The sequence below is a fragment of the Canis lupus genome, chromosome 2 (assembly GCF_003254725.2).
Source record: "Canis lupus dingo isolate Sandy chromosome 2, ASM325472v2, whole genome shotgun sequence".
NCBI lineage: Eukaryota > Metazoa > Chordata > Mammalia > Carnivora > Canidae > Canis > Canis lupus.
Genome location: NC_064244.1, coordinates 26,485,544 through 26,501,276, shown reverse-complemented (window position 1 = coordinate 26,501,276; position 15,733 = coordinate 26,485,544). Strand labels below are relative to the sequence as shown.

At 38.0% G+C, this 15,733-nt stretch overlaps 1 long non-coding RNA gene across 1 annotated transcript; it reads left to right on the top strand.

The window, feature by feature from the left end:
• Positions 1–415: 415 nt before the first annotated feature.
• Positions 416–13,289, top strand: LOC112659031 (uncharacterized). Its single transcript, XR_007404701.1, has 3 exons — positions 416–1,099; positions 11,701–11,776; positions 12,543–13,289. It is a non-coding gene; the product is annotated as an uncharacterized LOC112659031 (long non-coding RNA).
• The last annotated feature ends 2,444 nt before the right edge of the window (positions 13,290–15,733 follow it).

Here is a 15,733-nt window from a genome sequence, read left to right as displayed (position 1 = left end):
TTTGTGAAAAAGTTTCAGAAAAATAAGCTTGAGTTCTAAGTTCTAAAAAAGCTTCCTTTCAGAAGTGATTGGAGTGCCACATGTATTGTGTCTATTATGACATTGTAATGAATAAGCGGAAGGGTGGTCACTTTATTGACTTTTGATTTGACTTTTTTTTTTTTCAGATTTAATCCCATGGTTTCACTTGCTTTCATACAGATAAAGAGCTCTACTCATTTTTGCCTATGAAAGTGCATTGGTGAGATTTTACGAACATGAGAGGGGAAATCGCAGCATTTTGAGACCTGAGGCGAAGCTCTCAAAGAATGGAAAAGTTTGTCCTGTCCTAATTGGTTCAGCCAGGCATAACCCCAACCTTCTGCTGGCAGTGTTCCAGAACTGAAAATCATCTTTCCCTTTTCTGACATCAGCCATTAATGACATGAGATATTTTATGACATCACACTAACTTGCAAGGGTTGCAAGGAATATTTTGTTGGACATAAGAAGTGATCTTGGCTTATGTATTCATCTTTAGTCTTGACTGAGCCTGATCAAATGCTAAGGGCTTATCTTCCCTTGATAAATGTGGTGCAGGGACCAATTTACCACCAGGGAAGCCCAGGGAATAGCTTGTGGGTTTTATAATGAGACAAAGGGCACTCATCAATATTATTGGATGGCGAACATAAGACCCAAAGAACGAGAAGGAGGAAAAGAGGAGGAAGAAGAGGAGTCAATTGAATTTCCTTCCATATTACCAAGATTGAGCACTGTTTCTATGGAAAACCACCTTAAATAACAAAAGTGGCCTTGTCCAGGATGTATGAATGGGGCTTATTGTGTGATTGAAATTTCTTTTCATCTTAACAGCTGTGGCATTAAAAAGCATATAATGGAGTAGTTACCATACATTTTTACCACCAAGTCAAGTATTGCACTTCATACGTCGAAAACATTTATCACTTAATGAATCATGTTTTTTGTTTGTTTGTTTATTTTAAGTAGACATCACTACCCAGCGCTGAGCCAAATATGGGGCTTGAGCTCACCACCCTGAGATCAAGACCTGGAGCTGAGATCTAGAATTGGACGCTCAACTGACTGAGCCACACAGGTGCCCCTAATGAATTATGTTTACATATAATGAACAATAAGTCATTTTTTATGTGAAAAGCAAGAGGCACAAGCTACTTGCTTTTTCCTTGACTCTATCCAAAATATGCTATCTGAGATGTTTTCAAATGGTGTAATTAACGTAGGTCACTGCGGTCTCAGGGAAATACTGATAGACTATTCCTTTAATAAAATGAAATACACAAATCCATAAAGAAGCATGGACAGAAATTATTTCTCTAATAATGTGAAACAGAATGGCAATCATAACTAACTGGTTAGAACTTGTTAATTGCCTATAATTTGTTTAATCAAATCATCGACCATCTCTTTATAGATTTAATGAGACCTATAGGGCATATTGGAAGGATATATTGGTACAAAGGTTTTCTGGGTCAGTAGATGCTTTAATGCAATATTTTTGCTGTCATGGTAATGAATTGGCAAATACAAACTGTGCTTTAGTTGGATTATTTGAAATCCCCTAAACCAGACCTGAGTGGGACATAATCCTAAAGACATTTGACAACATGGTTTAAAGACCCAATGATGAAATTTGGTTCCCAGAGTGCTACTCCTCATATTTCCTGTTTGTTTTATGCACAGCTACTTTCTGATCTTCCTAATATGCTTGAAGTAAGACAACTGGTTATATCTATCTTTAAGCATAATGTGCAATAGATGTCACTTGGCTATATAGTAGCCAAGTTCGTGTGAAGTGTGCTGATATTATTTGAAATTTGAAAGCAGTGTTTCAGGTTGTCCTGTTATAATTAAAAAGAGCATTGATTGCCATGGTCAAGAATGACAGCCACATTCTACAAAACACTGGAAAGAAAGAATCAGGGTCTCCTATTCAGCGAAAGAGTCATTTGTCCTAGAAAAGCTCAACATTTCTCTTGGATGATTTCAAAGACAGATGCTTCCATCCCTATAATCCAAAATTGTAAAAGTATATTTTGCATTTCATACTGTAAATTTATTGTAGCTCAAGTATCTCTGGGAAGGGAGAGTAGAAGGAACATCTCTCTTGGTCTTTGTGTACCTACATAACACTTTGCACTTAGTTGGTTCTCAATCATTGATCATTTGTTGTGACTTAATCTGCTGCTTTAGTAAAATTCCTCTATGGTTTTTTACTACCCATCGAACTGATGAAACATCAAATCAAGAAGAAAGAAAATAGGCTTAAGAAACATTAGGGGTTGTGGGATAACACTGAAAAACTTAATTAGAATATATATATATAAATCAGTGGTTCTCAAATTTTTTGGTGTCAAGGTTCCTTGACCCTCTTAAAAATTACTAAGAACCCCAGGGTGTTTTTTCTCTAAATGTGTTGTGTACGTGATACTTATTCTACTAGAAGCTAAGAAAGGCTCATTAAAAATAACCACAACAAATCTATTGTACACTGAAAAACCATATGTCTTATGAAAAATAACTATTTCCAAAACAAAATGAGTGAGAAGAATGATCTTATTTTATATTTTTATACATCTCTTTAAAGAAAATATCTGAATTCTCAAGTCTGCTTCTGAGCTCTGTCTGTGTGGCCTCATACTCACATGTAGCAGGGGAAGGAGAAGAATTCTGATCCCCCTGAAAGGATCTTGGAGACTCTGGAGTTCATCAGACCACACTTGGAGAACTGCTGGCATACTTAACAGCAGAATTTCAAGTGTGAACACCATAGTGAGAAATCATGCAAAACTTGATCTACTTGGGGGTGTCAGAGTGGCTCTGTCAGTTAAGTGTCTGTCTTGGGCTCGGGTTATGATCCCAGGATCCTGGGGTCAAGTCCCACATTGGGTTCCCTGCTCAGCAGCGAGTCTGCTTCCTCTGCTCCTCTCTCCTGCTGTGCTCTCTCTCTCAAATAAATAATTAAATTCTAAAAAAAACAAAAAACAAACAAACAAAAAAAAAACAACAAACTTGCTCTACCTGTCCACAGGATTGTTATTGGCTTCATAGGTCAATAGAGTTTTGTACAATTATATGATATGGTTCTCCTGATTAGCTCCTGGAAGGTTTGTTTTTGCCTATAGTTGCATTCACAAAACTTAGGTTAATTTTGCCAACCACTTGTCCTCCAGCTAAAGAAACAGACTGATCCTTAGAAGATATTACCATCTGTACTTACCATTGTGTTAATTATCGTCCTGCAATCTCCAGAAATGTTTGTTGGTCTATCATTTTAGAAAATGACACAGCTACATTGGCCCCACAGCTAAGATTTTCCTCCCCACTGACACCTCTGCCCTGATGAACTGATGTCGATTTGTCTCACTCTTCACCTCACTGTTGTGATAGATGATGATGAGTGGGTTGATATATAGTTGAGTCTGGTTACATATGATCAGGATAGTGAAATCCCAGAGGTAACTATTCAGTTTATAGATAGTTTTATGAAGACACTCTTCAGACCTTATCTATTGCCTTGAAACGGAAGCATCAAAAAATGTCAGTTATACTTGGGGATTGGAAGTCCCAGGGCTTGCCACCAATGGAGCAGGTTGCAAATCTTATAATGATTTTGTCAACATTTACTGATGAAAATTGTTTTCTTTAATTTACCTACTGCTCAGCTCACTGTAATGCAAAAGGCCCTAGAGAATTGTATGTACACATACATAGCTTTCATGGTATTGGAGATTCTAAAAAGGTTTTGGAAAACCTAAAAGTGTAAAAGAAAGAATAGAAATGTTAGACTGTATATATCACAATTTCTAAAGCAAATTTCCTTTATCCAATAGAATTATGAACCAATTCTATAGGATAATGCCAATTCTAAGTGGCAATCTGCCTTTTGAGATATGGAATTTAATCTTAGGTACTCAGTACATAATTGTTGAACAAATGAATGTATTAGTTGATTAGCTATAAAGTGAAGTTTCTTTGTTCTACAGAGTCTGTGAAGGTGGAAATAAAACTGGTCTGTAACTTGTGTAGTTCACCAGAGAGTTGTTTTTGTTTCGACTATCATTTTTAAATCAGAAGATATTTAATGGTGATTCTATGGAGAGCTATTTCTTTGAATATTTCATAATGGCAGTTATGTTGTTTGGCAGACTTCTACTGAATATCTGCTCTACCTCTCATGTGCCAGACACTGCTTTGGAGCTACCAAAGTAAAGAAAGATAAGGGAAAGTCCAGTCCCTTATTTTCTAGACTCCAGAGGCTCATGGGTCTAGGAGAGAGGTCAGCAATGGGAGAAGTGCTGTAAAAGAGGCAGGCATAAAGCACTCTGGGAAAACAAAGGACAATATGCTCGTCTTCCCTGGCAGGTCAAGGAAGACTTTCTAGAAGGAGAAATGTGGTAACTGAATCTTGGCACAGAGGAGCCAAGCAATAAAACCCTATATATATAACCCTATACAAGGTTTACTCTTGGATCTATCTGTCAGAATAAACCACGGGCTTAGAGTGAAGAAATATCTTTGGAGCATCAGTCAGAACTCATTTGTAAATGGCAGAAACCTAATACCACCTTGTTCATGCAAAAAGAGAATGTATTGGCTCATAGAGTGGGAAGTCTAGTTTCAGGGAAACTTTATTCAAAGATTTAAAGGTCCTCGGTGGGCTCTTGCTTTCTCCTTTTGGCCCTGCTTGTTGCTCTTATTTTTTTCTACTTCAGATAGGTTTTCTGCTCATAACAGAGGAGATAGCTATCAACAGTCTCTCATTCACATCTATCTACCTCTTGACCAAGAGGCTTCAGTTCAAACAACCTCAGTGATAGACCCCTACTGTCATTGGCCCATTCCCATGGTGGAGGCTTTGAGTATTTGATTTGCAGTTTGAGCAAAGTTGCATTAGACTGGGGGAGGAGCACTGCTCTGAAGAAATGACTGGGATATGTGTGGTGGTGCAGAAGGTGGGGTGGCTAAACAAAGAGCAATTGCCCACAACACGAGACAAATTTGATTTAATTGCCTTGAATTTGGCAAGGATCTTTCTTAGCATTGGGACTGGTTTTTCCCCAAGTTTATTTACACATTTACCTAAATAGTCTTATGTTTTTCCAGGTTTTTTAGAAGCTTTTGTGTTTTTTTCAAAAAATTTTTTAGAGGCTTTTGTTTTATTTCAGGAAGTATAACCCTCTCAAGGAAGATAGCAGCTGAGAGCTTTCTTTAAGGGTTTATACAAATCATGGCATAACTCAAACACTTTTATGCAGCTAAGGTTTGGTCGAGCAAACAAGACAAGAAATTCCAGCAGGCGGGATATGTGAAAGAGGGAGACAGTGGTTCTTCTCATTCGCTCTTCTGCCCTGGTGAAGATGGCAAGGAGTGTTCTTGTGGATGTTTGATGACTAGATGTTGGACTCTCTGTTCCCCTCATCAGTGACTGTCTCATCTCATACAAAGCCCAGATTGTGGGTCTTTCATTACCCAAGTGATAGAATGTCCAGAGAAAGAGAGAGATCAAGGAGTAGGCTGGGCTGGGTACCCAGGGTCCAGCTAAAAGAGGAAGTCCATAATCACTGGAAATAATAAGCTGGAGATGACTGTAGATCATAGAATTCTTCTCAAGGAGGATGCTCAATGGGTAGAAGCTCTTGAGGCAAGGGTAAGGCTTATTATTATTATTTTTTTAAGGGTAAGGCTTAGATAGTGGCTAAACAGTGTTCAAAAGGGTGAATCTGGTTAACTGCACAGCTCTGCATTTGCTGAATGAGGATGTGAATTTGGAGGCTGGAGATTTCACAGTGCTCAGCTTCTCACCTGGATAAATACTGACCAAATATTTACAGAGTATTAGTTTGAGACACCGGGTCATTAACCTTTCTGAAGCACTCACATGGCTCAGGCAAACCACGTACAGTTCTGATCCAGGGCCACTTCCTGTTTGGGTGCCATTTGTAAAATTATTAGTACCGCAGTTGGTTATGGGGCCCTTGTTTACTGGGCATTCATTCCCATGGTGTACTCAGGAAAACAAACCAAGCCTTCCCTTACCTGGCATTTTCATTAAAAGTTCCTGACAGCGTTCTTTAATTTGTGACTTTAGAAAACAACTAAAGTAATTACCTGCAAATACTAAAAACAACACAGGGTTGGGACTATTAATTTGGGGATATAAACACAACTAATTGCATGTGACTTTTGCAAGCATAATCTTGTTTAACTGCTGATGCTTTCTCTCTAGGGTGGGACCTTTTATCGATGGCTGGTCAGAATCTGAAGTCCTTTCAGATTGGTATTGTGCTCTTCTTGGGTGCCATTTTGTCCTTGTCATTTATTCCCAAGCGTTGTGTCTTCTCTAACTCATAAAGAACTAAAATAATTATAATAGGATAATGATTTGCCACCTTTTTTACTGTTATTGCCATTCCTGTTTTTTTTTTTTTTTTAATGCACTCCACAGGTCTGGAGGTTGCATTACTCTATATTTGACTTTAATTTTCTTAGGTGTGTTTCTTGTTTTGAGTTCTTGTGCTGTTTTTAAGGCTGTATTTTCTTTTTGGTGATCTATGCTAATGGCTGCTCTTAGGTGTTCTGAAACTGCTAAGATAGTGGCTTTTCAAACTTTTTTGACCACAACCCACAGAAATTCGTTTTACATTGTGCCCAGTACACACATTCACATATAACTGAAACACAAGTTTCTTAGAACAATACCACCCTTATTGCAAATGGTGCAGTCTATTCTATTCTATTCTATTCTATTCTATTCTATTCTATTCTATTCTATTCTATTCTTTCATCCCATTTCTAAGGACACATCTCATAAAGCCCCAAGTTGAGGGACTGGGTGGATGATGTCATTTCCTCTAGGTAGGCTGACAATATCTGTGGTCTCCCAGTGATTCAACTGACTCCTTTCTACTCACCAGACTGGAAGGGATTATTTATATATTCCTTGGGAGAAGGTGGTTAATCAGTTAGAGATGCCATTTGAAAGACAGTTTCCCAGAAAAGTAGGACTCAAATAGGTTAGTTCTCTTTACTCTTTTCCAAATTGTTTTTCTCACCGCTGAACTCATAGGTGACCTTTTAGAGTCAAACGCTATTTGCTCAATATTATTCTGATAATCATCAGAGCAGCTCATTATTATTCAAATATAGTTGTACTGATGTACCAATTGTTTACAAAAACATCATTATGATCAACAAAAATTGGTTTCAAGTGGTTAGTCAACAAACAGTTCTCAGTCCTATTTGCCTCTGGCCAGATTTATAAACGTGATAGCTTCTTGAAAGTTTGTATGTTTTTCTTCAGCTTTTTCATACTTGTCAAAGGTCAATGTTATCAGTTGTTTGAGTTTCATTATGTCTAAGGTGATTAGAGAAACTCTCCAGATCCCTCTGTGGCAGGGACTGCTAATGCCCACCCAAAGCGCATCCCCCTTTTCCTTAGCAAAAGAATTTTGATTTTGTCCAGAGTAGCAATGAGTCCAGCTAAAAACATTCATTTCCTCAGCCTCCCTTGCATCTGGGTTGGTCACATGATATGATTCTGGTCAATGAGGCACAAACTGAGGATTTCTGGGAAGAGTTTTTGCTTTCCTGAGGCAGGAACTACTATGTCATGCCCCTCCTGCTTGGAACATGGAAATTCCTGGATGTTTAGCAGTCATCTTGCACACAAGGTAACAAATATCAGGATGAGGATCTACAAGCTAAATGTCATTGCACAGATCTGTAGAAAAGTCTGGATCCCTAATGGCAGCACAGAGCTGTGGCACCAGCTGTGGATGGTCCTCTTGCAGATTTCTGGTTATATGAGGAAGACATTAAGGCCTTAATTTTTAATGTATATATAAAAGCTTGTTGGCTTTATTTTATAGAGCAGTTTTAAGTTCATAGAAACTTCCCATATGCTCCCTGCCCTTGTACATGCACAACTCCCTACACTATCAACAGTCCCCACCAGGTGGTATGCTTCTTGTGGTTGATGAACCTACCCTGACACGTCATCATCACCCAGAGTCCATAGTTTACATTAGGGGCACTCTGGGTGTTGTACATTCTGTGGGTTTGGGCAAATTTAAAATAACATATATCCACCATTACATTATCCTACAGAGTCGTTTCACTGCCCTAAACCCCCAACTTTTTATGCCAGATTTTTCTGTGGCCTGTAATCAAGTGACTACATAACCAATTTCCTTTATGATTTTTAGGTTTCTGTATTTATCTTATTCTTTGATGGAAATTTGATAACTACAATTACTATGATGACCATTGCAATGTCACTAATTAGAGCCAAAGCTATTTTACAGAGTAATTACTAATGAAAGTGCATCAATGTCTTTCTCTATAACATTCAAGTGAGAGAAGCTCCCTTTCCAAACTATCCCAACAGGGTTAAATGCTTTGAGAGTTATTAGTCTGTCATTTTTTGACTTGCCTCCAAAAATTAAATAGCAATGACTGCATGGAGAGTAGGGCTAAAACAAGTGATTACCTGATCTAGAAATAGCATTTTCAATCTTTAATGGGTCATTTTAGATAGACTGTCCACCATCAAGTTCAGATAGTTTTTGGGAGTGTCCTGGGTCTGAACAGGTAAGCAAGAGATTCTATGAGGTTGAGCTTGTCTCAAGATTTAAAGATTTTATTCAGGGTAAGGGAAGCCATTTTATGATAGCTTTCCTTAGAACACTTTTGAGGCTGCTTCTGTTTGAAAGGAGTGGAAAAAAAAAGGGTGAGTGGTGGTGTAAGAAACCTTAGTCAAACCTTTGTTTCTGCCACTTGCCCTTTGGGACCTCAAGATAGAACTTTTCAGAGAAATGTGTCTTGATTTTTCTACTCCTCGGATGCATTAGTTTTTGTTTTTGTTTTTTTATGATGGGTAAGGATAAGTCAAGTTAAATAGTGTATAACAGTGACGTCCAAGAGAATTATAATGTGAGCCACATTGTAATTTAAATTTTCTGATAGTCACATTAAAAAGGCAACATAAAACAGTTGAACTTAATTATAATAATGTATTTTATTTAACAGGACACAACCAACATATCATTATAACATGTAATGAATCACCATAAAAATTATTCATAGATATTTACATTGTTTTGGACATTGAACCCTATGTATATTTTATTTTATTTTATTTTATTTTATTTTATTTTATTTTATATTTTATTTTTGAACCCTATGTATATTTTATAGTCATGGCACGTCTCACTTTGGACTAACCACATTTCAAATACTCCAACCCATGTGACTACACAATTGATAAGCAAGTCATTTTTATTTTCCAAAAAAGGAATTTCTGCTAAAGCTATGGAGAGCTTGCATATTTAGGAGTTCCTGACTTGGGAAGGTAATTGTGGTATCTTAACAGTTTCTATTGCTTAATGCACTTTTGTAACAGAGTGGCTTATAGGACACAGTGATTTCCTTCCTGTTCCTGTAACCCTATCTTTATTTTCTCTGCAGTACAATTAAGATTGTGCCTATTAGTCTTCCTCAAATTAATGAGATGCTCCCTTTCGCCCCTAGATTAGATATGAATCTTTCCTTGGACAGTCATTTTGTGTTCAGATGAAAGAGTAAGTTGCTTCCCCCCAACCCCGCCTTAAAAATAAATAATTTCTGAGCATATGACAATGGCTGTCATACTTACCCTTGTGAGAGTAAATATTTGAAAGTCACATGGAAGAGTTGATGTTTACAAGCCAGATAATGTCCACCACCTATTAAAATCTGCACAGTTAAGGCAGAAACATGATTTTATAACATTTTCCTCCAGTTTGTGCTGAACCAAATCTTGAAAGAAACTCAAAGCATTTTACACATAGCACATAGTTTATAGTGCAGTGAGCCTGAGGGAAATTCAGAGCATAAACATGACACATGTCTTTTTTTTTAAAAAAAAAGATTTTATTTATATGAGAGAGAGAGAAAGAGAGACAAGGAACAGGGGGAGGGACAGAGGAAGAGGGAGAAAGAGACTCCCCGCTGAGCAGGGAGCCTGACATGGGATCCCAGGACTCTGGGATCATGATCTAAGTTGAAGGCAGATCTTCACCGAATGAGTCACCCAGGTGCCCCATGGCACACATCTTTTACAGAAGAAACTTCCATTTTGCTGAATCTTTATTAAGTTTTTAAATAAAGATTTTTAAAATTTATTTATTTGGGAGAGAGAGAAAGGGAAGGAGAGAGAGAGAATCTCAAGCAGACTCTGTGTGGAGTATGGAGGCCGATGCAGGGCTTCATCTTATGACCCTGAGATCACGACCTGAGCACAAATCAAGAGTCAGATGCCCAACTGTCTGAAGCACCCAGGTGCCCCATGTTTCCATCATTTTTTAGTGTTGTCTAGATGCCAAAGGTCTCCATCAGTAAGAAGAAGAGAAAGTCCCTCCACCAGGTCAGTGTTATAGAATAGAATGAACACAGTACGGCTGAAGAAGACCTTGATTTTTTTTTTTTTTTAAGACCTTGATTTTGACTCCCATGCTGGCACTTTCTAGCTATGTGACTTTAGGCAAGTCCTTTCACCTCCTCCATGTATAAAATAATGGTAGAATAATGAAATGCTATCTGCCACAAAGCTGAACACTTGGAAGACAGATCCCACCTTTCTTTTGGGCATCTCCAGTACTTCACATCAATCCTTGAAATGCAATGATTGAGCAGATCTATTTTCTGAGTGAACATACCAAGTGAAATGTTTTGTGTAAAATTATAGGTAACTTTTGAACAAAACTGGTTTGAACTGTGTGGATCCCCTTATACACGGATTTTTTTGAAACAGTACCATAAATGCATTTTCTCTTCCTTATGATTTTTTAAATGACATTTTCTTTTCTCTAGCTTACTTTATTGGGAGAATATGGAGTATAATACATATAACATACACACTATGTGTCCATCAACTTTTTTTTCATGGGTAAGGCTTCTGATCCACAATAGGCTATTAGTAGTTAAGTTTTGGGTGATTCGAAAGTTATATGCTGATATTCAACTATGTGTGGGTGGCTGGTGCCCCTACCCCCCACTTTGTTCAAGCATCAACTGTACTTGTAAACTTCAAAATGTTATACTATTGTATTTTCCTTACTTTGTTTCTCTCTAAGGTCACTCCTATGAGGCAGGTCAAAAACAACAAATAGGGAGTTTTGTGCTCTTAAGAGAGAACAAAACTTTAAGAGAGAAACAGAAAAATAAAATGGTTTTGAAATTGGGGTTATCTTATTACCTAAGCCTTTGATTATAATAGTGTGGAGAGAAATCTGGGGTAAGGAATATGGTTTATGGTCATATTTCATACACTGAGAAGAAATGGTTTGCTTCTTGGAGTATGTATGCTTTCATTTAAGACTACATGAAAAAGAAGCTTATTGGATAAATGCCTTTTTAGAATGTTCATATAACAACTGAATTAGTAACCCAACCTAAGTTGGCAATATGGACTCTTAGAAATCCTTGGGGGACCCACATTAATGAGTAGATAAGAGTGATTTGTTGTTAGCACATTCATTGTTTCCATTCTACACTGGACATCAGTCATTTGGCCCATTTTTCAAAGACCCACTTGAATTGTCTGAACCTATGAACTTCCTGAAAGTCTAGCCACCAAACTCCATTAGGAGAGTCAATGACCGCTCAACTAAAGGGTATTTATTTTGTTCCTTCCCTCAGTGCAAGTCTCCTCCAACCAAGACTAACAGATGAATTTCCTTTCAAGAGGCCATGGACAAGAAAATTTCGTGCCACCGTGAGATAATTATTCTAATTGGTTAAAATCACTTTGGAATTTGCTTGTCTTCTTATTAGTATAGAGACCAGACTGGAGCTTCATTAAGAAAATTGTGTTAAAATTCAGACAGGCATCAGGATGGACTGTGTCTTTGTATAGCAAACTCTTTACAGATAACTCAAATAATAGTGTATATGAGAAGACAAGTTTGTTTCAAGTATCTAAAGTATTGTGCAAGGTGATCCATACAGAGACACAATGACAGATTAACTACAAATCTCTCCCCTTTATTGATCAAAATGGGTTCCTTAAGGACTTGCAACAGAAATCATCCCAGCTTAGTTTGATTGCCTCTTGAACTTGAAATTAATAAAATGGCACTTAAAAAAAAAAAGTCACCCTTGGAGACATCCATAATTAATGACTTATTTCCTGACATACTACAGAATTTATCCAAAGTAAGCCTTTATTGTGATCTTTAATACAAGGTGCCAGAGGTATAGTCCAGAGACAAAGAGCCCATCTTACCATATCTGTGTATATGGGTCTATTCTAGAAAGAAAGTTTGACAACATAGGCTTCTCAGTGTGTGAGAAGAAGAGCAACAGCTGCTGGTTACTGGTTAGTGGCTAATTTTGGTACACCAAACAGTTTATTTGGTACTTTATGTGTGTGATGATGATGAAGATGAAACTTGCCATTTATTGAGTATATTCCAAGTATGAGCATTTTACTAAAAGCTGCAAGAGCCATTTAAGGTAAAATTCTTATTCCCGTTTTACAGATGAAGAGAGGCTTTGAAGAAAAATTCACTGCTCAAGATCAAAATCTAGTGAACCGTAAATCTGAAATTTGAATCAAGGTGAGCCACTGCACTGCAGAGATGTCACACTAGAACAAGCTAAGGTCCATTTCTGTCCCTGAATCCATACTTCGTATATAACTTAAATGTAACTCCAATTCTTCATCTTCTTGTTCTCATTTTGAGATGAACTTGACTTTAGCTTGGAAATGACACTGCATTTATAATGATATCCAGCCATCTAAACTATGTCTGACCCATAGTAGATGCAAAAGAATTATTTGTTAAATGAATATTCAGCCACATTTTGGGGTAGTGGCCAGCCATGGGTGAGAAGAATGTGCATTGAAGACCATCAGGAACAAGTATCATAATTAAAAGCAAACTGTTGTCATTATTTTAAATAATCCATTGCATTTCCTGGGGAAGGCCTGGTTAAGCAAGGGGCAAATTGCAAATATCATTAGGAAATTATTCATAGTAAGCAAAGGAATATACTTAAGGAATGAGGCGCTGTGTGTTTTTCCATTTGGTGATAGACAAAAATCAGTATTTAGGCTTCTCATTTAGAATTCACTGAAATGAAAACATAATCCCAGTTAATTACTGTTCCCTAAGGTATCTGGTTGCACAATGTTTTATAAAATTAAAAGCTGTTAAGCGCACATGAAAAAAGCCCAAAACTTACTTTAGATGCAAAACATTAAAAAAAAAAAAAAGAGAAAGAAAATGAAGAAGGAAAAAAGAAAAAACCAAACCCAAGTTAGCTCCTTGAATTCTTGTTATGTACGCCTGAATGATCTGGGACCACAGAATGGGTGAGAGTTTGGGGCTATTAGAAGATTTCTTAGGCCTGATTTCCACTTAAAGGACTAAGTTGAACAAGAGGACCCAAAGAAGCAACTCTGAGGGTGAGTTTGTCATTTTGACCACTCAACTTGCCTGTCTTCCGGCTGATTTTAAAATTAGGAAGAGATACCCCACAGAGGCACAGTCGGATTTCACTCAGAGCAGACCGAGGCTTCTAGGTCTTCTTATTTCATGGTTATTTCTCTGAGGAATGAATGTGGGGCTTTTGGATTCATTAAGAGGTGGGTTAACGATCCTAACAGGAATGACCTTAGGATTATTAGGAAGCAAAATATATAGTTCAGTTTTTCCGAACAATGTGTTCAGAACACACATGTCTGCACACCAATCTTTCTTATTTGTGTTCAGTCTACGTCAAGATGTATTCCTAGAGAAATGAATGGGGATTTGGGGTGAAGATGTCTGATTCAGGTTTTGCCTGAATGTTTCATAAACCCATTTGATTAATTTAGTCAAGCAGTCAACTCAGTTCGATGGAAGAAAGATCAGTGGAACTGAACAGGACTTCATTTGTTCTACATCTCTGGGGACATGGGTGACATTTTGAAGATACCACTTGAGGTTTGGTCTTGCTTATGCTTGTCCTATGAGGTGGCAGGGAGTTGTTGGGTCCCAATGCCTAGATGTGTGCTATGGCTGAGCCTATCAGCAACTGGCTTTGTGACCTTGGATAAGTCACTTCACCTCTCTGAGCCAGTTTCCCCCATTTGTAGGGCACATGCAGTTGGCTGAGCTCCAGGATCACTTCCCACTTCCAATGTGTGATAGCTCTGGATGGCTGGGATTCTGTGAAAACAAAACAAAACAAAACAAAACAAAACAAAACAAAAAAACTAGAAACCTGATAGGATACATGTGGTTCATGAAATGCAGTGATTCACCGGTGAAAAATGAAGACAGTAGAGCTACAATTCATCTAAATTACCTCCTTTGGGAGTATTTTTGCTAGTATATTTTCACTTGTAGCACTGTGATCTGAGGAGGAACCATATGTTGATTGAAGGAAACAGAATTTTGGGCATATGTTTTCACCCAGAATTTTTGACGAGTAGGACTTTTACTTAAGTTAGCATTTTACATGTTTGAATTTGAGAAGACGAAAACATCGAGTATTCACCACCTCCACTGCCAGCAATAAAACATTCTGTCATTGTGAAACAGAAGCAAGATCACAGCTTCCTTGTGTTCATTCTGCCGCGTGAAGACTCACACTGTGTTCCTCTTTCCATGGGATGTAGAGGAGAGGTCCAAGGCTTTGTGGCCAAGAACTTATGTTGGACTCCTGACTCCATCTATTGCTAATTTTCTTTTCTCATCTAAAATATGCTTATAGGGATCCCTGGGTGGCTCAGCAGTTTAGCGCCTGCCTTTGGCCCAGGGCGCGATCCTGGAGACCTGGGATCGAATCCCACATCGGGCTCCCGGTGCATGGAGCCTGCTTCTCCCTCTCCCTCTGCCTATGTCTCTGCCTCTGTCTCTCTCTCTCTGTGTGACTATCATAAATAAATAAAAATTAAAAAAAATATGCTTATGGATAAACCTAACAGATTCAGTATGAGGATTAAGTGAAACAAAGTATGTAAGGCACCTGTCAAGAACACATTTCAGTTCTTGCCTTCATCTCCCCCCCAAGAAATCTTCCATTCAGATTCTTCCAGTCTCCATGAATTTTCAACAGAGAGCCTCTATCCTGGTTGAGCAAATTGTTTTCGCATCTCTGGGTACCACATAATATGCCCGCCCCCCATCCCGTCCTCAAATGCTTTTCATACTCTTCTCTGTGAATCTCATCAGGTATATTTGATCGCAAGTCTTCTTTTCTGAGGAGACTTCTGTGATGTGAATCCCTTGGTATCCCTTTGGCCCAATATTTATAGCTATTACCATATCAATTGGCATTTGATTGTGTATCACTTGGCAATGCTTTCAAAGTACTCTTTACCTATGTGTGCTCTGTATTCCTGACTGTTTTGCAAGAAAATGCTCTGTACTCTTGTAGCCAGACTGAATACGGAATGTCGGATTAAGTCAGGATGCTTTCATAGAGAGGAATATATACATTGGGGTGCATTAAAAAGAGACCTGGTAGGATCATGAGGGAGCTTGAAATGATTTTCATATAGGAAATGCTTGAAGAGCTTGGGCCACCTATCCAGGAAAAGACTAAGGTTGATAGGAGTATAGGATAACCTGTCTGTCTACAAACAGTTAAAGAGTTGCCATGCAGAAAAGGTATTGAAATTTCCCCAAATTAAGGCCAATGACATCGAGCTATAAGAAAGAACTTTCTGGCAGGTGCAGCT